Consider the following 21,389-nt stretch of genomic DNA (forward strand, 5'->3'; position numbering starts at 1 on the left):
ATACTTAATGCAATCAATAATACTTCCACCTACAAAAATAATTATCAAGAAACTGAACACACTAATGTTAAATTTCTTATGGGCACCTAATAGATCTAGGATTACATTAAAGAAACATACTAATAGCTGGTCTCAAGGGGGTATTTCTTTTCCAGACTTTAATTTATATACTATCTCTTCTATTGTAAAAGTTATTACTTTATTAATAGATCAGTCATATGTCACAAAATGGAAAGACTATTGGGAGCTAATTAGTATACACTTCATGAAAATCTCCTTAACACATACAAATATGATTGTAAATAACTCCATGTTATGGTTACTAAAGGAATTTTGTACTTCACCTATTACACCTAAACATATGGTTTGTTACCCATTAAATATTATTATTAGTTATTGTAACTTTATATTCATGCACCCTAAGTATAGGGAATGGAATTTTATTGTATTTCCTATAATGTATACTCAGGGTATGCTTTTGTCATCTACTTCTGAAGGAACTCATTTAGCTATAGATAATGATCTAAAGTACTGGTATCAGTTGATATCTGATAATAAAGTTAAAAATCTAGATTTCTTAAAACAAGAATTTGATCTAAGAGAAACTTGCTGGTTAGAGGTTCAGACCTTCAGACAACATCTCATTAATAAAATAGATTTAATGTCTATAACTGTTAAAGAATCTATTCCAACACTGATTGGTTACTTGATATTACATTTACAACATAAAGTGTCTGATAAAGGTAAACTTTCATACATACATAAAGTTATCAGACAAGAAACTTTTTACAGTGTAGATTCATACTGAAATTATTTCACTTTTATTAATGGGGACCAACCAAATCAACAAGATAAACAATATATATTGGAATCTGCTTATAGAACTACGTCTTCCATTGTCTGGAGACTTTATACATGGAAATTTTTACATAGATCTTTTTATACACCTTTGATGATGAATAAAATAAATAATAAAGATAATCTATGTAAGAGATGTAATGTAGAAATTAATGCTGACTGGGCTCATATGTTTTATGACTGTATAAAATTGAAAGAATACTGGAAGTCAATTAATGAATTTTTGCAGGCTCTTTTTACAGATAATTTCATTATTTCTAAATCTCTTATATTATTCAACACACCTGTACCTCAAAGTGTTACAAAGGTTAAGCTTCCCTTGTTATGGTCTATTCTAGCAGTGGCTAGGAAAATAATAACTAGAAATGGGATTTCAGATACACCTCCTTCGTTCAATGAATTTAAAAATGTTATGAATATAGTGTGCCATATGGAAATAAACACAATTAGGACTAGAACAAACAGAAAAACATCTTATTTTATTGTATGGGATAATTTACAAAATTTGTTAAAAAAATTTTAATTTCAATAGCATGGTATTTTAGTTTAATTAATTGATCTGATTGTAGTGGATGTCTTTGTAAATACTTTAGTTGTTTTGTTGAATATTATAATAATACCTATTTTTAATTACTTGTATAAAATTGTTATGATATTTCTCTTATATGTTAAAACAATAAACCTGTTTTGAAAAAAAAAGGAGTCTGTAAGAAAGAGAAAATATTGAAAGAGTGGTTTAAGGTGATCTATGTAGCTCAGAGAGTACATATCCTTGATTATCTTAGTGAGAGAACCAAGTTTTACCCTCATAGTGAGTGTCATTGAACAGTGATCAGATTTGACCAGTGAAGTGGTAATTGTAGGTGTTGAACATAAGGTCCAATGCTTTTTAACCCCCATTTGGAACTTGAACCATAGAGAGCTGGCATTAGTGTTGTCCAGGAATCTTTGACTTATTTACTGGAGGTGGTATATATTTTCCACTTAATGGAGGGAAAGTTGAGGCTTCCTAAAATAATAGTGTTATGCTCAGTAAGTACGGATGTCAGTTTGTTAGTTATACTTTATGGGCTGCAGGTCACATGGAGGGGTTACAGTAGTTGGCTACTTTTATGATACAAAGTACTGCTTATCATGGGAAGGATGTGGAGAAGTTCAGGGCTGTTCTTCTGGCTTACAGCTTTGAAGCTGAGAAGGCTTCTGAGGAATACAGACATGACTAATCCAGTAACACTGTCATTTTCTGTTTTGGGTCTGAAATACTAGGGATGTCATCTTTCTTCTGACATCATGTTTCAATAACTACACAGACATCTATTTTTTCAAGAGATAGGAATGCCTGCAAGGAGTGCGACTTTTGTTTCAGCATTGAGCAGTCCTACTTTTATTTGGCTTTTATTATGACTGGTTATGCAAGAGACTGACTCTGTCTGCCAAAGGAATTATATGGGAGGAAAAAGTACTGGACAATATGCTGAAGCTGTGAGGTGAAATATGCTGGTCATCCCTAAGAAAGCAGCCAGGGTTGTTGATCATCTCCTTCCAGGCTGATATATATTGGATCCCCTAAGAATAACACAAACAGCTAAACCAATAAATACAGTCAGTTATCATTAGCATATTTTATTTATATTGTGGCATCATTCTTGGAGTTGCTAGGATACTGCTCAATAATAGTTTCACATTGGGCTTTCCAAGATGGCTGTACACTGATCAACAGCTTATTTACAGCTGTCCCAGTGGGTAAAAAGAAACTAATAGATTAAGGATAGCAATTCTGCCTGTTTTAGTAAAATTCAGTTACTGACTACTAAGTACATGTGCAGGCAGTGTACTTACTGGCCAGTAAGTACACTGCCTGCATATCAGCAAAGATGAAACTTAGAGAGCCTGAAAGAAAATGAAGGTTACTTTTTGAATAAGAATAATTCATATTTACTGTGGTCAGTACTTGTTTTCACTAGAAAATGCATCACCAGAATATGGAAAACTAGCTGCCCACCCACTGTTGAGGATTTTTTGTCTTCAGTCAAAGACCTGGCAATCAAAGAACCTAAGACCAAAGAATTTAGAATCTATCCAAAGACATTTGTTAATAATCCTTGGACAAAAGTTTTAGCACTTATTGAGACTTTTCAAATGGACGACAACTCTTTCTGAACTGATACTAATGCTAAAGAACTTGTGTATTTTAACTGTGATCTGCAGTTTTGCTTCAGGCATATGTGTATATTGTAAATAGTTTTTACTTTGTTAATAATTTATCTTATAATGAGAATACTGTTTGCATTTGTTGTCTTTTACTTTTCTTGGAAAACGTAATAAAATATTTTGAAAAAAAAGATATAGCTTCTAGTAATTTTGAGAAAAAAATAAGTAAAATATGCTCAAAGTTGATTAAAATAAATGAAACAATGAAGGCGTATATCAACTCAAATAACAAAAGGCTTGAAAATGGACGAAGCCTTTAACCAGCTATTCAGATGAACTGATAAAACTATAAAAGTCATAGGTTGAAATGGAGACTGCTCAAGAAAAGCTGTTATAAAAAATGGTAGAGTTAAAGGACAGAGCACTCAGAGAAAACCTGAGATTTCTGCTGTACCAGATAAACTGGAAGGAACATACTGTATTCATTTTATGAAAGCATACATAAGTAACTGGACTGGGATTCCAGAGCAGGATATGTTAAGTGAAAGGGCACATTGAGTGTTTGCTCCAAACCTGGCCTTGAGAAAGAAGTGAAGACATGTATTAGTAAAGATGTAATCACACTAGCAGAAAGAGTTGATCCTGACAAAACTGTAGCAGAAGGGCAAAATATTAAAAATTGTAGACAGTACAATGTTTGTGGAAAATAATTATTTACCACACTTTTTCAGAACTGTGGAAAGCCAAACTAAAAGGCACATGATTTAATCTAATGACAAGCTTTTTGTTTAAACAATTTTTTTTTTCTAATTGAGATATAGTTTTCCTTTAGCAAATCAATGTACAGTGTGAGTTGAGAAGTGTATTCTGTTCCTAAATTTCCATGGAAACAAGCTGACTAAAGGTGAAGGCAATACATTGAGAGGCCTGGATAATGTTTACTGAGAGAAATCTAAATTTAAATGGTATAAGGACAAGCATCTCAGTAAAAAAATAAAATTTGAAATTATTGGAAGTGAATAAGAGATAGCATGTATTCTAGTAACTAAACATTTTAATGCATTTACTTTGTGGATTTAGAGAAAGCATATGACAGGGTGCCTAGAGAGGAGTTGTGGTATTGTATGAGGAAGTCAGGAGTGTCAGAGAAGTATGTAAGAGTGGTACAGGATATGTACGAGGGTAGTGTGACAGCGGTGAGATCTGCAGTGGGAATGATGGATGCGTTTAAGGTGGAGGTGGGATTACATCAAGGATCAGCTCTGAACCCTTTCTTATTTGCAATGGTGATGGACAGGTTGACAGACAAGATCAGTCAGGAGTCCCCTAGGATTATGATGTTTGCAGATGACATTGTGATCTATAATGAGAGTAGGGAACATGTGGAGGAGACCCTGGAGAGGTGGAGATATGCTCTAGAGAGAAGAGGAATGAAGGTCAGCAGGACTAAGACAGAATATATGTGTGTGAATGAGAGGGTGGACAGAGGAATGGTGAGGATGCAGGGAGTAGAGGTGGCGAAGGTGAATGAGTTTAAGTACTTAGGGTCAACAGTTCAGAGTAATGGTGAGTGTGGAAGAGAGGTGAAGAAGAGATTCCAGGCAGGATGGAGTGGGTGGAAAAGAGTGCCAGGAGTGATTTGTGACAGAGTACCAGTAAGAGTGAAATGGAAGGTCTACAAGAGGTTAGTGAGACCAGCTATGATATACGGGTTGGAGACAGTGGCATTGACAAAAAGGCAGGAGTCAGAGCTTGATGTGGCAGAGTTGAAGATGTTAAGATTTGCACTGGGTGTGATGAGGATGGACAAGATTTGGAATAAGTATATTAGAGGGTCACCCAGGTTGGAAGGTTTGGAGACAAAGCCAGAGAGGCAAGATTACATTGGTTTGGAGATGTGCTGAGGAGGGATGCAGAGTATATTGGGAAAAAGATGCTAAGGATGAATCTGCCAGGTAACAGGAAAAGAGAAAGGCCTAAGATAAGGTTTATGGATGTGGTAAGAGAGGACATGCAAGCAGTTGGTGTGACAGAGCAAGATGCAGAGGACAGGAAGAAATGGAAACAGTTGATCTGCTGTGGCGACCCCTAACGGGAGCAGCCAAAAGAAGAAGAAGACTAGAACAGCATATAATTTAAAGATAGCCTGTACACTTTTTCTTAAGGATAAAAGTTAATGTTTTCTGAAAGTATATTAGCTGTTTTTCATATTTGGGAGGGGAATAAAGATAAGCCAAGAACAGACAGCAATCAATGTAAGTAGGAACACAAGTTGTAACATGCACTTTAGGAAGGATAACCTTAATTTTAGGTTAGCTAATGCATGTGGGTGCAGCTGTTGATCTGGGACTATTGTTCCTATCAGGAGGCTTAAACATCTTTATTTGAAAATGTACGTAATTTTGTGTGTTTGTTTTAATAGGTTCTGGGGGTGTTCTGGGGTGTGTGTTTGATCTTTTGTTTGAGGGCTTTCCTTAAAACAAAAAGTCATGTAAAATGTCACATGGGTTCAAATAGAGATGACAAGAAACAACTGCATAAAGTACCAACCTGGTAATATTAGAGGGTGCCTGTAACAGAAACACAAGAAACAGACAGTTAAAAAAGCTGTTATATATAATAGGTGGGAATAATAACTTCTTATCATAATGGCTACAATAAACATAATATTTTGGAATGTGAATACCCTCAAAAGTATAGACAAAAAATATTAAGAAATGCAGAATGAAAACAGCAATGCTACAGGAGACACATTTGGAAAGATGTGAGCATGTGAATTTGATCAAGAAAGGATTTAAGGATGGATATAGAATATCAGGGGAAAGTAAAAGGGACATACTAATACTAATTACTAGAGGAGCTCCAATAGTGATAGAAGAGGAAAGAAAGATAGTCATGGTAGGTTTGTGATAGTAAAGGGATACTTGGCAAGGGAGGAGGATTATGATGAGATGTGTTTATATTCTATGCAAAACTACTATTATGGAGATTAAGAACATGTTTGGAGAAATAATCAGCTTTCAGCAGGGAATATTACTTATAGATGGGGAGTGGTGCTTGATTTGAAACAACAAGAATGCAGCTAGGGACCTAGAATGGAAAATATAGCAAAAGAGGGTAGATTTCTGAAGTAATTTATGAAAATATTTGGTATGGAGGACATGAATTCAGTATTACAAACCGGGAGCAAATTTGTATATTATTCCCCAAGGTAAAATAACTGGGCTAGACTAGACAGAAATTATATTTCACAGAAACATGCACATTTAATTGAAAGCTTCACAGAAACATGCACATATAATTGAAAGCTTAAAGACACAGCCAATACCTATTTCACATCATACACTAATAAACAAGTAAGATAAAGATGCTGAGTAATGTAGTACAAATGAGACATTGGTGCTTCACCACCTATCTGTTAAAATGAAAGGAATTTAAGTAATGGGTACTTGAAATTATTCAAGAGTTATTAGGGATTATAGAAATACAAATATCACAATCAAAATCTGAAGAAAATCAAACAACAACAGCAAAAACCTCATACAGCTAAAGCCAGCAAGGAAATTCACACACTACTAGTGTCCACTTCGTTTATTAGCCTGTTTTGTCAGAAAGACTTCATCAGAATACAAATTCACAGTAAAATTCACTCCATTTAAATACTACACCCAATTCACATTCAGTTATACAATTTCACCATTAATTAAAACATTAAAATAGTTAACTGTTTAAAATTTGTTAGCATACGCTCTCCAGTTTCTTAAAAAACATTTAATATTTGCAGTGTCATTGAGTCCAAGGTTTCTGTCTGACTTTAACCTAATTTTCCACAAGGCTTCTTTTTGTTCTAAATAAGTTTTTAAATCACCACCTTTTAAATCAATTTACCCCTGATCTATGACAGAAAAAATATATACTTTTTAAAATTAGGACATCTTAAGGTATGTTTGTAGAAAGCACTTTTTGTATCTTTCTTTCTAATATAACACTGATGCTCCTTAATACTTTCTAACAACCATCTAGTGGTCATTCCAACATAAAATGCTGGACATCATGAGCACACACTAATGTAAACAACACCCCTAGTTTGGCAGTTAAATCTCCCATTCAAAGTACTAGTATATGCAGGGTCAACCAACATAATATAGGGCCCTTCTAAAATGTAATGACAAATGTACAATGTCCGCACTTAGACATTCCATTTCTTTTGTTAGAAGATGTTATAACCTTCAATTTTTGTGTTGTCCTTTTGTAAAAGATTTTTTTAAATTATACTTATTCTTTTAAACAAACTTTGGAACTTCTCCCACAATATTGTACAATTCCCTGTTTCCTTGTAAAATCTTCCAGTTGTTAATAATTGAACGTATGTTATTGCTGTCAACTGTCATGTCTAAAATACAAGCCAACCTTCTATCCTCATTTCTACCCTTTACACCTTCTTAAAATAGGTGGAAAGGAAGAATATCTTTTTTCATTTATTTCCTTTTCTAATTGCTTCAAAAAACCTTCTTCATATCTTCTACTTAAAAATAAATTGGTTCAACTGACCCTAATATGTTGCCCCCTAGGCAAATTCTTTTTCATAAAATATGGATGGTTACTACTGTAGTGCAAGTAGCTGTTAGTAAAAGTTATCTTTCTATGTATTTTTTTGTCAAATTCCATGTTTGCCTCATTCCATTATAAAGTAACATCCAGAAAATTCACAACTTGACCAACATCCCCCATCATAAATTTTAAAAAAGCTGACTTCTCAGTAATTTCTTTCAAAAGATCTTGACATTCAGTAATAGTACCTTCTAAAACAAAAAACAAGTTATCGACAAAGCGCTTGTAAAAACATACCTTATAAATGTTCCTTATATTATTCAATATATTGATTTTCCACCACCCTAACACAATATTAGCAAAAGATGTGGCAGTGGAGACCCCATAGCCACACTCCTTCTTTGTTTGTAGAATTGCTTGTTAAAAATAAAGTAGTTATTGTCCAATAAATCAACCTACAATAAAAATTAGCTTGGGTGGTGGTATCAGAAAAATTAATAAGATACTTTCTCACAAATTCAACACCTTCATCATGAGGTATAGCTGTAAATAATGAACAAATATCAATAGTACACATAATCTTTACTTCAGGACTATACTTATAGCTGTTGTTAAATTCACAGAATTTACAAGACATCCCAAGAATTCATCACAAATTACTCTAACTTGTCAACCAAGAGGTTTAACACAGTGTTTACAATCAAAGAAATCCCTTTGGTGATATAATTTGGGGCAGAAACTATAGGTCAAAAGGGGGGGGGGGTTGTTCAAACATTTATGTAACTTCGGTATCCCGAACAAAATCCCAACTTCAAAGTTTTCAGTGTTAACAAAAATTAAACATCTGTTCATCAATGCTTCTTTCTAAAGGACTATCATATAAAAAAGCATGTACATATCTATAGCACTTGCTAATGCATGTACTGTCAACTTTAATCTACTCACGTTCATTTTTCAACATAAGTTCAATAGTCTCAACATATTTGTCCTGGTCCATCAAGATCAACCACCCCTTGGTCGGCTTTCATAATTCTTAGTTTTTTATTTTCAATAATTTCATTCAAAGCATATTTTTATTCAATAGAAAGATTAAAAAAATTGTTACCTACAACTTTCTTATTCAATAAGTCCCTGATAGCATTGTCACATAATGTGTCAAAGAATTTCAAAGTGTGATTTAAAGGTGGATTAAAGGTTGATGGTTTAACAAGCCTTAATGCATTAGTCATAGTAACATCACTTAAAATATAGCTTAAATTTAACCGGGAAAAAGCCGAAAGGCAACAACTCTTTTAAATGCAAAACAGTTTTATATATTTTTGCCCATAGGAAAGGAACAAATGACAGTCCCAATTTCAAAACCTTTTCATGATGAATGTTCAAATTAAATGTAGAAAAGTTATGTATGTTTGTTTCATACCTGTTACTTGTCTGTTGATAAGTCCGACCTCACTCTCCCTCGTGGTCTTAATGTACTTGTTCTTTCAGTCTTCCCTTCTTGATTTTGAAAAAAAGAGGAGGTTGTCTTGGGTGTAGCCCCTTTTGAAATAAGGTCTGAAGCATCTTTAATCGGTGAAAGTAGTAGTAGATCATTAAAATCCTGACTCGGTTCTTCATGGTGTTCCAAAACACTCTTACTGCTTCCATTCCTTCTTAAACCTTCAGAAATGACATCAACACCTTTCTGCATAAGGGGATGGCTCTGTATGACCTGATTCTCAGAAACTGAAACAGCGTTCCTATCCATAACACTCAAATTAATGAATTTCTAACGATCCCTAGTCCTCTGTAAGGGATCGAAGAAAGTAAAAGGACTAAAATTCTCATAAGCAATTATGTCCCTATGTAGTTTTTTTATTTTTACGAGTGGTAATAACACCTTCTAACCGCTCAAGCTGTCCCAACATGCCCTCATTTTCAATAAAAAACATGGGGTCCAAGACAAAATTGCTCTGCATTTCAGAATTTAAGGCAATAATGTTCTCTTCCAGTTCATTTATAGTGGCTTGATACTTTTTGATAAGCAATTTGAGAAATTCATTTCCAGAATGATTGAAAAACTCCAGTAACATTACAAAGAAAGCATCAGAAGCCTTTACACCATTAGGGTACTGCATGTATTGTACTAACAATAGAAAAGAACTGCAATTGCTGCTAGATTCTGGCAGTATTGTTACCCTTGTAAAAGGGCCATGGTTTTGTATGCAGAATACCTTGACAAAAATGTTGTAGAAGTAGCTCCACCCCTGATTGCTATAAAGGTATTTTGTGAGTAGATTGCAATGGATATTACTGAGCCATTAGTTAAGTTCAGTAATGGATTCCATCCTAGATTATGCCACTAAATATCCAAAAATAATTCCACTCGGGTAAGCAAATGCCAAAACTGTAACCAGGGTACTGGCTCTACTATTCTGCAGAATGGAGATACAGAAAGAAATACTGATGAGGGAACCACATCTATGCCTAAAATAATTAACTATATGACATCATTTAGTGGGGATGGGCTATTAGAATTTTGTGTGCATACACATACATATACGTATGTACATTTGCATATTATATATGTCTTGAGCATACATGTATATATTATATAAGTATATATTAATTCATGTATATATTTCTAAATTGAAGTTGCTGAAATTTTGACGTGTTTTAATCTAATATGCACTTTATGTGTGCCGCGGGGGGGGGGGAGGGTGCCTTAGGAAAACCTGGATTCAGCAAGGGAGGCGAGACTCAACAAAGTTTGGAAACCACTGAGTTAAATGAAGATGAGAAGAGATGACTGGATGATAAGGACTAAAGGAGTAAGTAGAGAGGAAGACATGAAATAATGGGTTGAACTGAGGTTTTGAAATATACAGAGGAGAAGAATGAAATACTGAAAAAGAGACAGTTTGCTGGGGCAAATAGAAAAATGGGGAAATGACTAGCATAGAAAATTAAGGAAAGACATAAAATAAGAGCATTGTGAATTTTTATGTAAATTTAGTATTTAAACTATTGTGAATTTTTATGTAATTGTCTGATGAAGTCCTGGTGGAGAGGGATGAAAACGCGTATTGTTGCTGTCAATGTGAAGTGCGTTAATAGATGTTTGGATCATAATAAACTGAATTTTCATTCAAGAATAAGTTGTTTGTGACTTTTGTAGCTTCTATCGGAGGATTACTAGTTGTTTCCAGAGCTACAACCAGCTTTTGTGAATAAAATGAGAGCACCATTTTTAGGCTGCTAGAGGAAGAGACAGGTTTTCACTGACTTATGGCAATAAGAGGAAATTTGGCAAGGGTGTCAATTTATTGTAAGAGACTAGGACAGCAAACTAAACAGGACATATGAGGATAGAGGAATAGAATAGTGGAAAGAGTAAAGGTCTGGAAATATAAGTGATTAGATCATCAAGAAAGGGAGAAGGAGCTAAGAGCAATTAGAGAGCTAAAGAAAGTGAAAGCAGCCTGGTTCAGTGTTTACTAATAGACTTTTAGAGCATGGTAGATAAGGTGAAAGGTTTTGTTTTGTCACTCTTTGCCTTTGTTGTCTGTTGAATATCTGTTCCCTTCTGGCCATTCAGCCAATTCATTTCCTATCACTGTTGTGGGGGTCATGTGGGAGGATCCATCATTCAGACAGCCATCGGTGGTGGTTGGAGATTTTCTTCTTATTTCAGGGAATGCTCAGTTTGCAGAATGGGAGGGGGCATGCATTCAACTAACAACACTGAACATCCCTCACTTTTCCAAAGGGCATTGCTAGCAACAATCCTTGCTTCCTTGCCCTCAGGCATAGGAAGGTGATTTGCCTGGTCTTCACCAGAGTGATATCACACCTTCCCTGAGCTCCTCCAGCTGCCCTTCTCCTAAAGAGAAGTGAGAGGGCCATGTTTCTTCACTCCTCACTCTGTTGTGCCACGGCTGCTATTCAAACCTTTCTCACCTAGGCTGCATTAAGGACTCTTTTTTTCTGTAGTGTGGCTCTAGGTACCTAAAGCAAATAGTTAATATGCTGACAGAGATTTCTAACACAACTAGAGAAAATACATTATCCTGAATCTATATACGAAGAGAAAGTGGTGATTATTCCCAAGACTGAAGAGAAAGATGGGAGACAAATAAGCTCATCTAGTTTGTTGTGGGGGTTGAGCTCAGTAATGTATTGCTGATAGATACATTAGACATGATAGGAGTAAGAAAGAGCTATAGGCAATGGGCTCAGGAAATGTGCAGGAAACAAGCAGAGGAATTTTGGAAAACTTGCTGACATCAATAGGGAACCAGATTGGTAAGGAGGTCAGATATTATTTTTTACTGGTGGCAGAGTTATTTACAGGAAGTATGAGGATGAAATCAAAGGCCTGAGAAAAAGAAGGAAACAAATGACATTTTTTCATTAATTTACTAATTCTCTTTATTGTTAACTTATATGTGGAATGTGCACTAGAGATTGTGAAGAAGGAAATTTTCAGTAGTTCAAATGTAGAACAAGATTAGAGTTTTAAGTTTTGTGGTGGGAAGATGAGAAAAGGTAGGCAAGCAAGGGTGAATGGAAAAGAAGTAAGTGTACTATATCTAGGTTGGAAGGCATATGAATGACCAAGATAGAAGAGGAATAAAACATGAGGTGAAAAGTTGAACTGAATTGAAATCTTATCAAAGTGAATGGTGCACAGTTGTTGTCACTGTGATAGTGCAAAGTGTAATATCTCAGATAATAAAAGCCTGAAACGCTTTCCCCTAAAACACAATTCTTTGAGTATCAGAATAACATTAAAAGTAAACTAAATAGCACCCCCCCAAAAGAAAAAAAAACTCCCCTATTCCCAAAATGCTAAACTGAAAATTATGGTTTTGCTACAAAACAAGTCTCCTTGTACCCCCATATCCCATTTATTTGTACATTTGTATTTAGGGATTGTTCACGCTTAGAGAAGTAGTTGCACTTTGACCTATATATTTCAGTTTTGCTCAGGTTTTATTTATTTATTGATAGACATTTATTTTTTATTGCCTGTAGTCATTGACCTCAAGCTCCTGTACTGCCAGCTTTCTTTTCTTCCCTCCTTTCAGATCCCCAATCCCTGGTGGCCTTCCAGTATAACACACTGGTGACCTCACAATGTGACTCTAACTGGGGGGGGCATCCCTTCAAGTAGTGGCCACACAGTTGAGTGGTCCTCTGTGTAGGTTCTAAGGGGGAGTGAACAGCTAGATATTGAGGGATGCACAGGGATAGGCAAGACGCCATCACAGGTCTTCTTGGTGGATTTTTTCCTGTGGCCTCCAACCCCCATTGTGCTGCTTGTAGCAATATACTCTATGCTAGCAATTATGCATAGTTTATGAAGTGATGACTGCCCTCACCCTAGACAATTTTTGCTACCTTTGTCATCTTAAATGTCCCAGTTCAGCAATAATTCCTAGCTTAGCCTACAACAGAACTCTAAGAGCAATCTGTCTGAATAACCATACTCTGCAACCCCCCTTCCCCAAAGAAAGGGCATGTCTATCTATCATCAGTACCACTTCTGTGAGATGACCTGCCACTGTCGTGTTCAAGTCACCTAGACTGTATGCATGGCTTCATCTCTCTAAGTTGGCTATTTTTTCCCTTAAGTTGCCTAATTTCATTCATCCTTTGTCTATCAGTGATCCCTGAGAAAGCAGCACTAACAGCATTAATTTGAGTTTGGTAACTAACTGCAAAATGGCAGTGACAATACATAAGCTGTTGTAAATCACATTGTGGAAATATGAAACTTCTAAAAACTGAACTGGACTAAAAGGGATACCTGGATTATTGACATGAGGGGGAAATTATGATGATTTCCTTGCCAAATGTAATCTACCTGATAAGTCAGCTAGTCAGGAATGGGAAATAAAAAGAAATAGAAGATGTGCAGCATTTTGTTTACAAGGAGTTGCAGTTAGAGGAGGATGCTGGTTGCCTGGCCTAACAAGGTACATGGTAGCACTCACTTTCACTAGGTAGTTAAAGCGGGTAAAGGGCAAAGAGGGAGAATGGAAAATTTTGGAAGAGGGACAGTAAAATGAAATGATGAAGAGGACTAAGGGGGCCGTAGAATGTTGAAACATGAAGTTGTCAAGGGGATGAGGGCAATGTCACAAAGGCTGGGAAAGAAGACGCAGAATGAAGGGAGGAAGCAGAGATAGCTGATAAGGAAAGATTATAGCATTTGGGCAGCTATTTAAAATAAGTGATGGGGTGGTGAGAGATGATGGCGGAAGAAATGTAGCAGGAGTTAAATTTGGAGAATGGACATTAGTGGAAGTGGCTGTAGTTGTAAGGAATGATGACAATATAAGAATACAAGAGGACTTCAGGAAAGGGTGACTAGAAGAAGAGGAAAAGTTTATGATAAAGTGGATAAACTGGGAATGGAAGATGAGTGGAGCTCTAGATCTGAATACGCTGAAGGGAAGGCATAAGTATTGATGGAGATATTACAACGAATTGAGAGAAGGAATGAGGAAAGAAGGGGAAAGAGGGCAAAAGAGGGATTGGAGGTAATAGAAAGCTGTAGTATGGTAAAAAGATTATTGCTAATGTGGGAAGAGCAGATGAGGATGATAATTCAGTGGTACTGTACCCCCCATGAGGTGGCTGAAAGGAGGCAAGGAGAAGAAATGAATGAGATGTAGAAAATAGAGTACAGACTCATATATACTCTGTGCGAACGAATGCGTGGAAAGACAATGGGGAAATGCTGCTAACTAATTATGAGAACAGGTACAGAATACAAGGAAGCTGTGTTTCTTGCTGGGGAGATAATAGAAGGTAAAGATGGAAAAGAAGCAGTAGTATAAGGTAACCGAATAAACAATTAGATGGGTGAGAGAAGGAGGCTATGAAGTAAGGGAGAAGAAGATCAGGGCAGTCGGGAAGGTTGTAAAAAATACTAGATTGGAAGTGCAAATGGTCAAGGACATATAAGGTGACTGGCAACTCCTGTGCTGCAGACAATTAAAGAAGGAAACAGAGGGAAAGGAAAGATAAAATGGGGGAAAAACACAACATTATTAATTGATTTTTAGATTCATAGATTGTTTCTAGGCTAACAACACAGGGGACCTTTCTAAGCCTAGCCATGTTTTCCTAAAAGAAGGATGACATCCCGTATCCAAACAGGACATTGAGGGCCAGGCATTTATAAGCTACCTCTGTCCAAACAGGACATGGGTGCCAGGCATGGTGTAAATTTCCTATTCCCCATCTATAGTTACATTTAATTTGCATTTAAAGTGAGTAATACATGAACTCAGCTTCACATGGATGGAAAACCTGCTCCGTAGGAGGGATACTCTCTGAGACACAAATCTGTCTCTCCAGCATGTTCTGTTTGTCACAGACAAAATCCAGGTCCCCAGACCTTGAATTTCTGGTGTTGTTTGACTTATGAATATGCAGGAGATTCTTAAGTGTAAGGTTTGTATATGTCTTGAAAGCCAGTCATAGATCACCACTCAGCAATCTATAGGAGACTGAGTAGAGGGGAAAGCGCTTTAAGGGATTCTGCATTAGTAAGGTTTGTTACACCTTATTTTGTTTTTGTAAGGAACTTCTGAGGTTGCTCTATTTGCTGCATTTGCCTAATCAGGAACACACCGAAGGGAGCATTGTAGTCTATGATTGGTCTGATAAGAACAGAGAACAGTGTGATAATGACCTCTTTGGACCTAGATGCCATCCGTTACTTATAAGTTGATCATCATAAAAGGATTTCTTCATCACTGTGGCCATGTGGTTGTCAAAGGTAAGGCTGCTGTCTACATGCCTACCCAGAACCCTGACCACTGACTCAACTTTTAGGGAACTACTATTAGCATGGTAATTAGTCAGGAGGATTGACTCCACTTCCCAAAGTGTACAGTTATGCATTTCTTAGCATTGCACTTACGAACATGGCTTTGGCAACAATTGTTAGAGTCAGATATAAGCCTTATTGAAGAATGCTAGCATCTGCAGGGGAGTTATTGATAACCTCCAACTTGCAATCATCTGCAAACTTATTCAGCCATAAACATTTAGCATTTACTTCCACTTTAGAGAAATAGATGCCTAAAAGGAGTGCACCCAGTACAGAGCCCTGGAGAATTTGCTAGTGACTGGTGTCTTGGTGGATATAGCCTAACCTATTTTGTCCTCTTGGGTCCTATCAGTGAGCCATTTGGCTATCCAGTGAGTGATAAAAGGGTTTATACCTTATTTAGTGAGCTTGTCTATAATGCTTGCATGGGGAATTGTATCAAAAGCCTTGGGCAGGTCTAGATAAGCTGCATGCATAGTCTTGACCTCATTCATTGCTTTGGTGATCCTCTCAGAGAAGTCCAACAATTTTAGTAGGTATAACCTTCCTTAGCAAAGCCGAACTGTGATGGGTCCAGCATTTGCAGGTTACCTATGTCCTCCTTTTTCACATCCATGATGATTCTTTCCATGGCCTTACATATGAGGCTGGTAAGACTTAGGAGCCTGTAGTTACATTGATCAGTAGTGGGAACTCCTTTATGCAAGGGACTGACTGCAGCCATCTTCCATTCCTTGGGCATAACAACTGACTGTAGGCTCCAGCTGGAAAGTGATTCAAGTGAACAAGAGAGGTCATGTTTCATGCTACTTAGTAAGCATCCCGGCCGGATGTTAGCAGGGCCCATCAATGCAGTATGTCTTTGTCCTTGGTAAGTGCATTGAAGACCTGTTCCCTAGTAGTGGTTTGGGGGATTGCAGTATGAGCTATTGGGGGGTAAATTTGAGGTGAACCTGTCAGTCAAAAAGTTGGCAATGGCCTACAGTTCAGTGTGGGTGGTGCCATTTACAATAAGTTATGTGTGTTGTTATGTATTTCCCTTGAGGTTACTGGCATAGCTGTAGAAAGAACTGTGGTTGTCCTTTGCCTGAAAAGCTATTTTTCCTTAAATTTCGCCTTTGAGGTATTAAATATCTCTCTTAGACACCTGTTTAGATTAGTCAGGGAGTTTTTAGAATGTTGGCTTTTGCTCTTCCTATGCTTGGCCAAGATTTTTTCTTTTGTTGTATTATCAATTGATATTGTGATTCCACCAGGATGGTTTGTCCTTTGAGTTTGTCTTATTCTTAATACAATGGCACAGCTCACTCTATATATCTATCAATATGTCTGTACACTGATTTTTAAATACCTCAGCATTTGCTATGGTTTTTACTGGGTTTAGAGGTGCTTGGAATTTACCCAATGGTCACTTTTTAGAGAGAGATTAGCTTTGGAATAGTTCCTAAAGGTGCTTGGTCTTACTAAACCCTGGATTTAATTTTTATTTCACGCAATACTGGTTTATGATCAGATCTGATGAGTGAGGACATTACACTGTGTGAAGAACACTGGTCTTCTATTCTTGTGAGTACAAGGTCAAGGATGTTTGTACTCCCCATAGGAGAATGGACCAACTGTTTAAAGAAGTTTAGGAACTGCTGGGCTTGTGCATTAGAAGTGGTGTAGGATTCCCAATTTATAGAGGGGTAGTTCAGATCCCCTGTGAATACTGTATTGGGTTGAATGGTGAAGGACTCTAGTAAATTAAGATAGGTGGTATGGGTCTCCTGTGACATGGAGTGGGACCTACAGACTGCAAGGATATGGTAAGAGACTCTGTTTATGGTGAGTTGCACATATATGAATTCCAGTGGGTCATACACTTTAACTAGTCTGAATGTGAGATTTTTGTTAATATGGACTGAGAGTCTTCTACTTTTATTACCCTCCTGTGCAGTAGCTGGTCTAAAGTTGTGAAAAACATTATAACCTTGCACTGCTGAGGTAGTCTCCATGACTTTAAACTGTGTCTCCATTACTGCACAGATGTCTACACTCTCCAGGGAGAGGAAGGTTTGCAGAGAGTGGAGTTTCTTGCAAAGAATTCTAGCATTCAGCAGTGCCACGTTCAGATATTATTTCCTAGGTTAAGTTAAGTCAAGAGATTTCCAATTTGGCATTGCCTAAAAAAGGCACTATGGTGGTTGAAAAAGTCTTTGCCAATATGCCAATATCCAAAAGCCTAGAAGGGAATAAGTGCATACCATTCATGGCAAAGCAGCATAGTCTGTCAACCATGCACTCACAGGCCATCCATTATTGTATCTCCTTGGACTGACACCAGAAGCTAAGTCAATTGTTAAAATCAATCATTTTCTGTTGGTAACATGGCATCATCCTTGGAGAAGGTAGTATACTGCTCACTGCTAGGCTCATAACTGTCTGAGACACATAATCAGTGAGCTCAATCATGTCTCACTTCATATAGTCAAGAGAGGTACGTATCAGGTCATTAACACCCACATGGACTATGACAGAGGTATACTGGTACCTGTAGTTCAATGACTTGAGTGCATCTGTGATTTGACTAATCCTAGCTGTGGAAAAGCAGCTAATAGTGACTCTTCCCTTACTCAGTCTGGTGAAGGGGACAATGGTGTGCCTCACTATAGACTCACCAATATCCAGGAGATTTGGTCATGTGCTGATTTGCCTTAAGGGCTTAGCAGTAGTGACATCTGATACAGTGTTACTATGTGTAGGCGTGGGTGATGTTTTAACCATGTGTTTATTTGATGGCTGAGGGCCGTTTCTTTGTTTGTGCTATGCAGGAGGTCTTAGTGTTTTAGGAAGGTTACCTGTAAGCCCCTCAGTATAAGTAGTTTTGTGTGCAGGGTCTCTTCCCTGCGCAGTAGCTATGACGCAAGTGTCACTGACAACCTCTGTAGGATTAGTTTTGGTTGTGTGAGAAAGATTTGCCTCCAGTGATAAAGTATATTTACTCCTCTTACATACTTTATATGTTTTATTAAGAATAAGTGGGCTGTCAGTGTACATGAAGCAAATGGTACAATGCCTCAGAATTCCCATTTCAACCAGATTGGCCACAGAGGGAGTTGGGACATGCATATCCAAGACTGATGATCTAGTAGGGAAGAGTGAGAGAAATTTAAATATTGAATAGGTCAGTAACACAAGGAACTTGATGAGCAATGCTCATCTATGTGCAAACTATATGCTCTAGTAGTTAAAAAAAATCTGTCTAGACAGTAAGGGTATTTTAAGGGAAACTTACATGTGAGAGATCAGTGTCTACACAGATTACAAGGGGGAATTACATTACGAGATATTGGTGTTTATACATCATTGCTAGGCACTGCTGTGCAGACAGCAGCAGTTCTAAATAAAGACTATAAATAAGGTCAAAGAAAGTTCAGATATTCAGCACAAAAACACTCATGTAATGCAGCTATGATAAAAACAACATGAAAAACAAGTGCCAGAACAATGGCTATGGTAATGTAAGTCTTAGCTTGCTCATAGGTTATGAGCCAAGCTTATTGTGCAACCTTGAAGATTAAATAACAGTGGAGATTCAAAAAAAAAAAACAACAAGGCTCTGTAAGCAATCAAAAACAGCACACTCTTCTTTTCATTACAGAACCTTGAGCCAGAAAATGACTCGAATCTCCTCTACTCTCAGTAAAGTGGAACCAGGGCAGTCATAACTAAAGACTGTTAAAAGATCAAACAAGTGTAAATGTTCAACAAACACTCAATTAATGCAGCTATGACAAAAAACAACGTGAAAAACAAGTGCTGATACAATGGATATGGTAATGTAAGTCTTAGTTTTTGTAGAGTTTATCAGAAACACTTCTTCTCAAGTAGCGTGATCACCAAACATTGCCAAATACCTCAGAGTTTGTATGTTATGATCCAAGCATTATACATCTGTGATGCTTAAACAGCAGTGGAGAGTTGATAAAAAAGCACAGAAACACTGCCCTGTGGCCAATTAAAAACAACACACTCTTCTTTCCTTTACTCAGTCCTGGCCAGAAAATTAGTCTGGTCCCCTCCATTCTCACTAAAGTACAACAGTGATTTTCAGTAAAGACTGTAATAAAGGCCAAAAACTGTAGATATGCAACACAAAAGCATTCAGCTAATGCAGAAAAACAGAGTGCCAAAACAGTGGATATGGTAATGAAAATCTTTGCTTTTGATGAGTCTAGCAGAAATCAAAAAACACTCTTCTCAAGTACTAAATGTCACCAATGCCTCAGACACAGAGATTCAAATTTTAAACAAGCTAGCCCTCTGGCCAACAATTTAAAGACACAATAAGACTTACACCAGCAATTCCCAGCTCAGATTGGCATAGGCTATACTCCTCTGCCACAAGAGTTTAGACCACAAACCTTTTTAATGTAAAATAACTGGTTTTGAGCCCAAGTACTTAAACCAGAGCAAAGACACTTAGAATAAGAGGCACAGTAAGCCTACACCAGCAATTCCCAGCTCAGAAGGGTGGATGCTGTCTTCTCCTTCCACAGGAGTAAAGACCACAAACCTTTGAAATGTAAAATAACTAGTTTGGAGCCCAAGTACTTAAATCAGATTTAAGAGCCTTAGAATAGCACTTGCAATTGCAATATAATCAGGCTACTAGGTTTTTTTTCCGTTAGGCTTTTGCCGGTTATGTCTCAGGTCCGCTAACGATTGGCAGTAGATTTTTACTTGCTTGCTTGCGGGCCTAACACAACACACACAACTCAAATGAAAGGCATTCATTCACATGTGTCACACACAGAAGCGCGGCTAACTGAGAATCGAACGTGCAACGTCTAACTGTGAGGCGACATATAATCAGGCTACTAACAAGCAATAATAAATGCTGCAGATTAAATACAATTGAACACTTAGAATGTGCAACAAAAAGTTAAAGTAGGAAGAAGCACAAATACAGTAAAATCAGCTGAAAAAGTGCAGTTACTATTATTTCTTTTTAGTGAATGGGAAGGTAGGAAACAGAATATATTTCAAGTTTAAGAGACAGGGAGGGGGGGTGGAGGCTTCCCAGTTGATATCTCAGTGGTTGGTAGAATGAGTTGATTTGATAAGACAGGGAACAGTGTCCAAGGTTAGATTTATAGTAGTGCTGGGCAACTAAAAAGCCACTAAATTTAAAAGCACAACAGTAATAGGGTGGGTGAAAAAATTCAAATGCAGACAGGGATTAGCAATATGTAGACAGAGAACAGCAAATCAAGTCACACAGCACTATAGCTAAAGATGCCACTAAATACTTGTAGGTAAATGAGGAATGGTATTTCTCAGCTTCTTCTACTAATTAGCTGGATATTAATCACTGCCTGCAAAAGAATTATTTTCTAAATGACCCAAGCCAAGAACTCCTAAAACTCCAAAAAGAACAAAAAACTAAAACAAAACAAAATGCAATGTAAGAGTAAAGAGAAAAAGTAGAAGTAACCAACCTTAAATGAATAACCCCAATCCAAAATCAGATTCAGACAGGGATCAACAAGACAGAGAACAGCAAGTCATATAGCACTACAGCTCTGTTATTAATATTAGGTTCATTAATGTGGTAGAAGGAGACATTAATGGTAGCCATGAAGATGGAGAAGGATAGGGGAAAAATAATAGTCATGTTTTAAAATGGTGGGGAAATAAGATATAAGGCAAAAAGGGGAGACACAAGAAAATATCTCCAAATCATTTTACAGAGGCTAAGATTCTACAATGTGGAAGTGGTATTTAAAGAGCAAATGTCAAATATAGTGTTCTAAATCTACAGGACTGGAGATATGAGAAGGATAAGTTGAAAATATGATGACAATAAATATCTGAGTATATCTGTTGGGGGAAGAGAACAAAGGAAAAGGGAGTATGGCCATAGTACTGGTACATTTGCACTGTACTTGTAGTAAGGAATAGAAAAATAATCCTGTAGTTAGCAAACACATGAAGAAATGTAGGAATTAAGTATTAA

This window comes from Protopterus annectens, chromosome 4.part1 (genome assembly GCF_019279795.1).
Source record: "Protopterus annectens isolate FY-2018-M chromosome 4.part1, PAN1.0, whole genome shotgun sequence".
NCBI classification, from domain to species: domain Eukaryota; kingdom Metazoa; phylum Chordata; order Ceratodontiformes; family Protopteridae; genus Protopterus; species Protopterus annectens.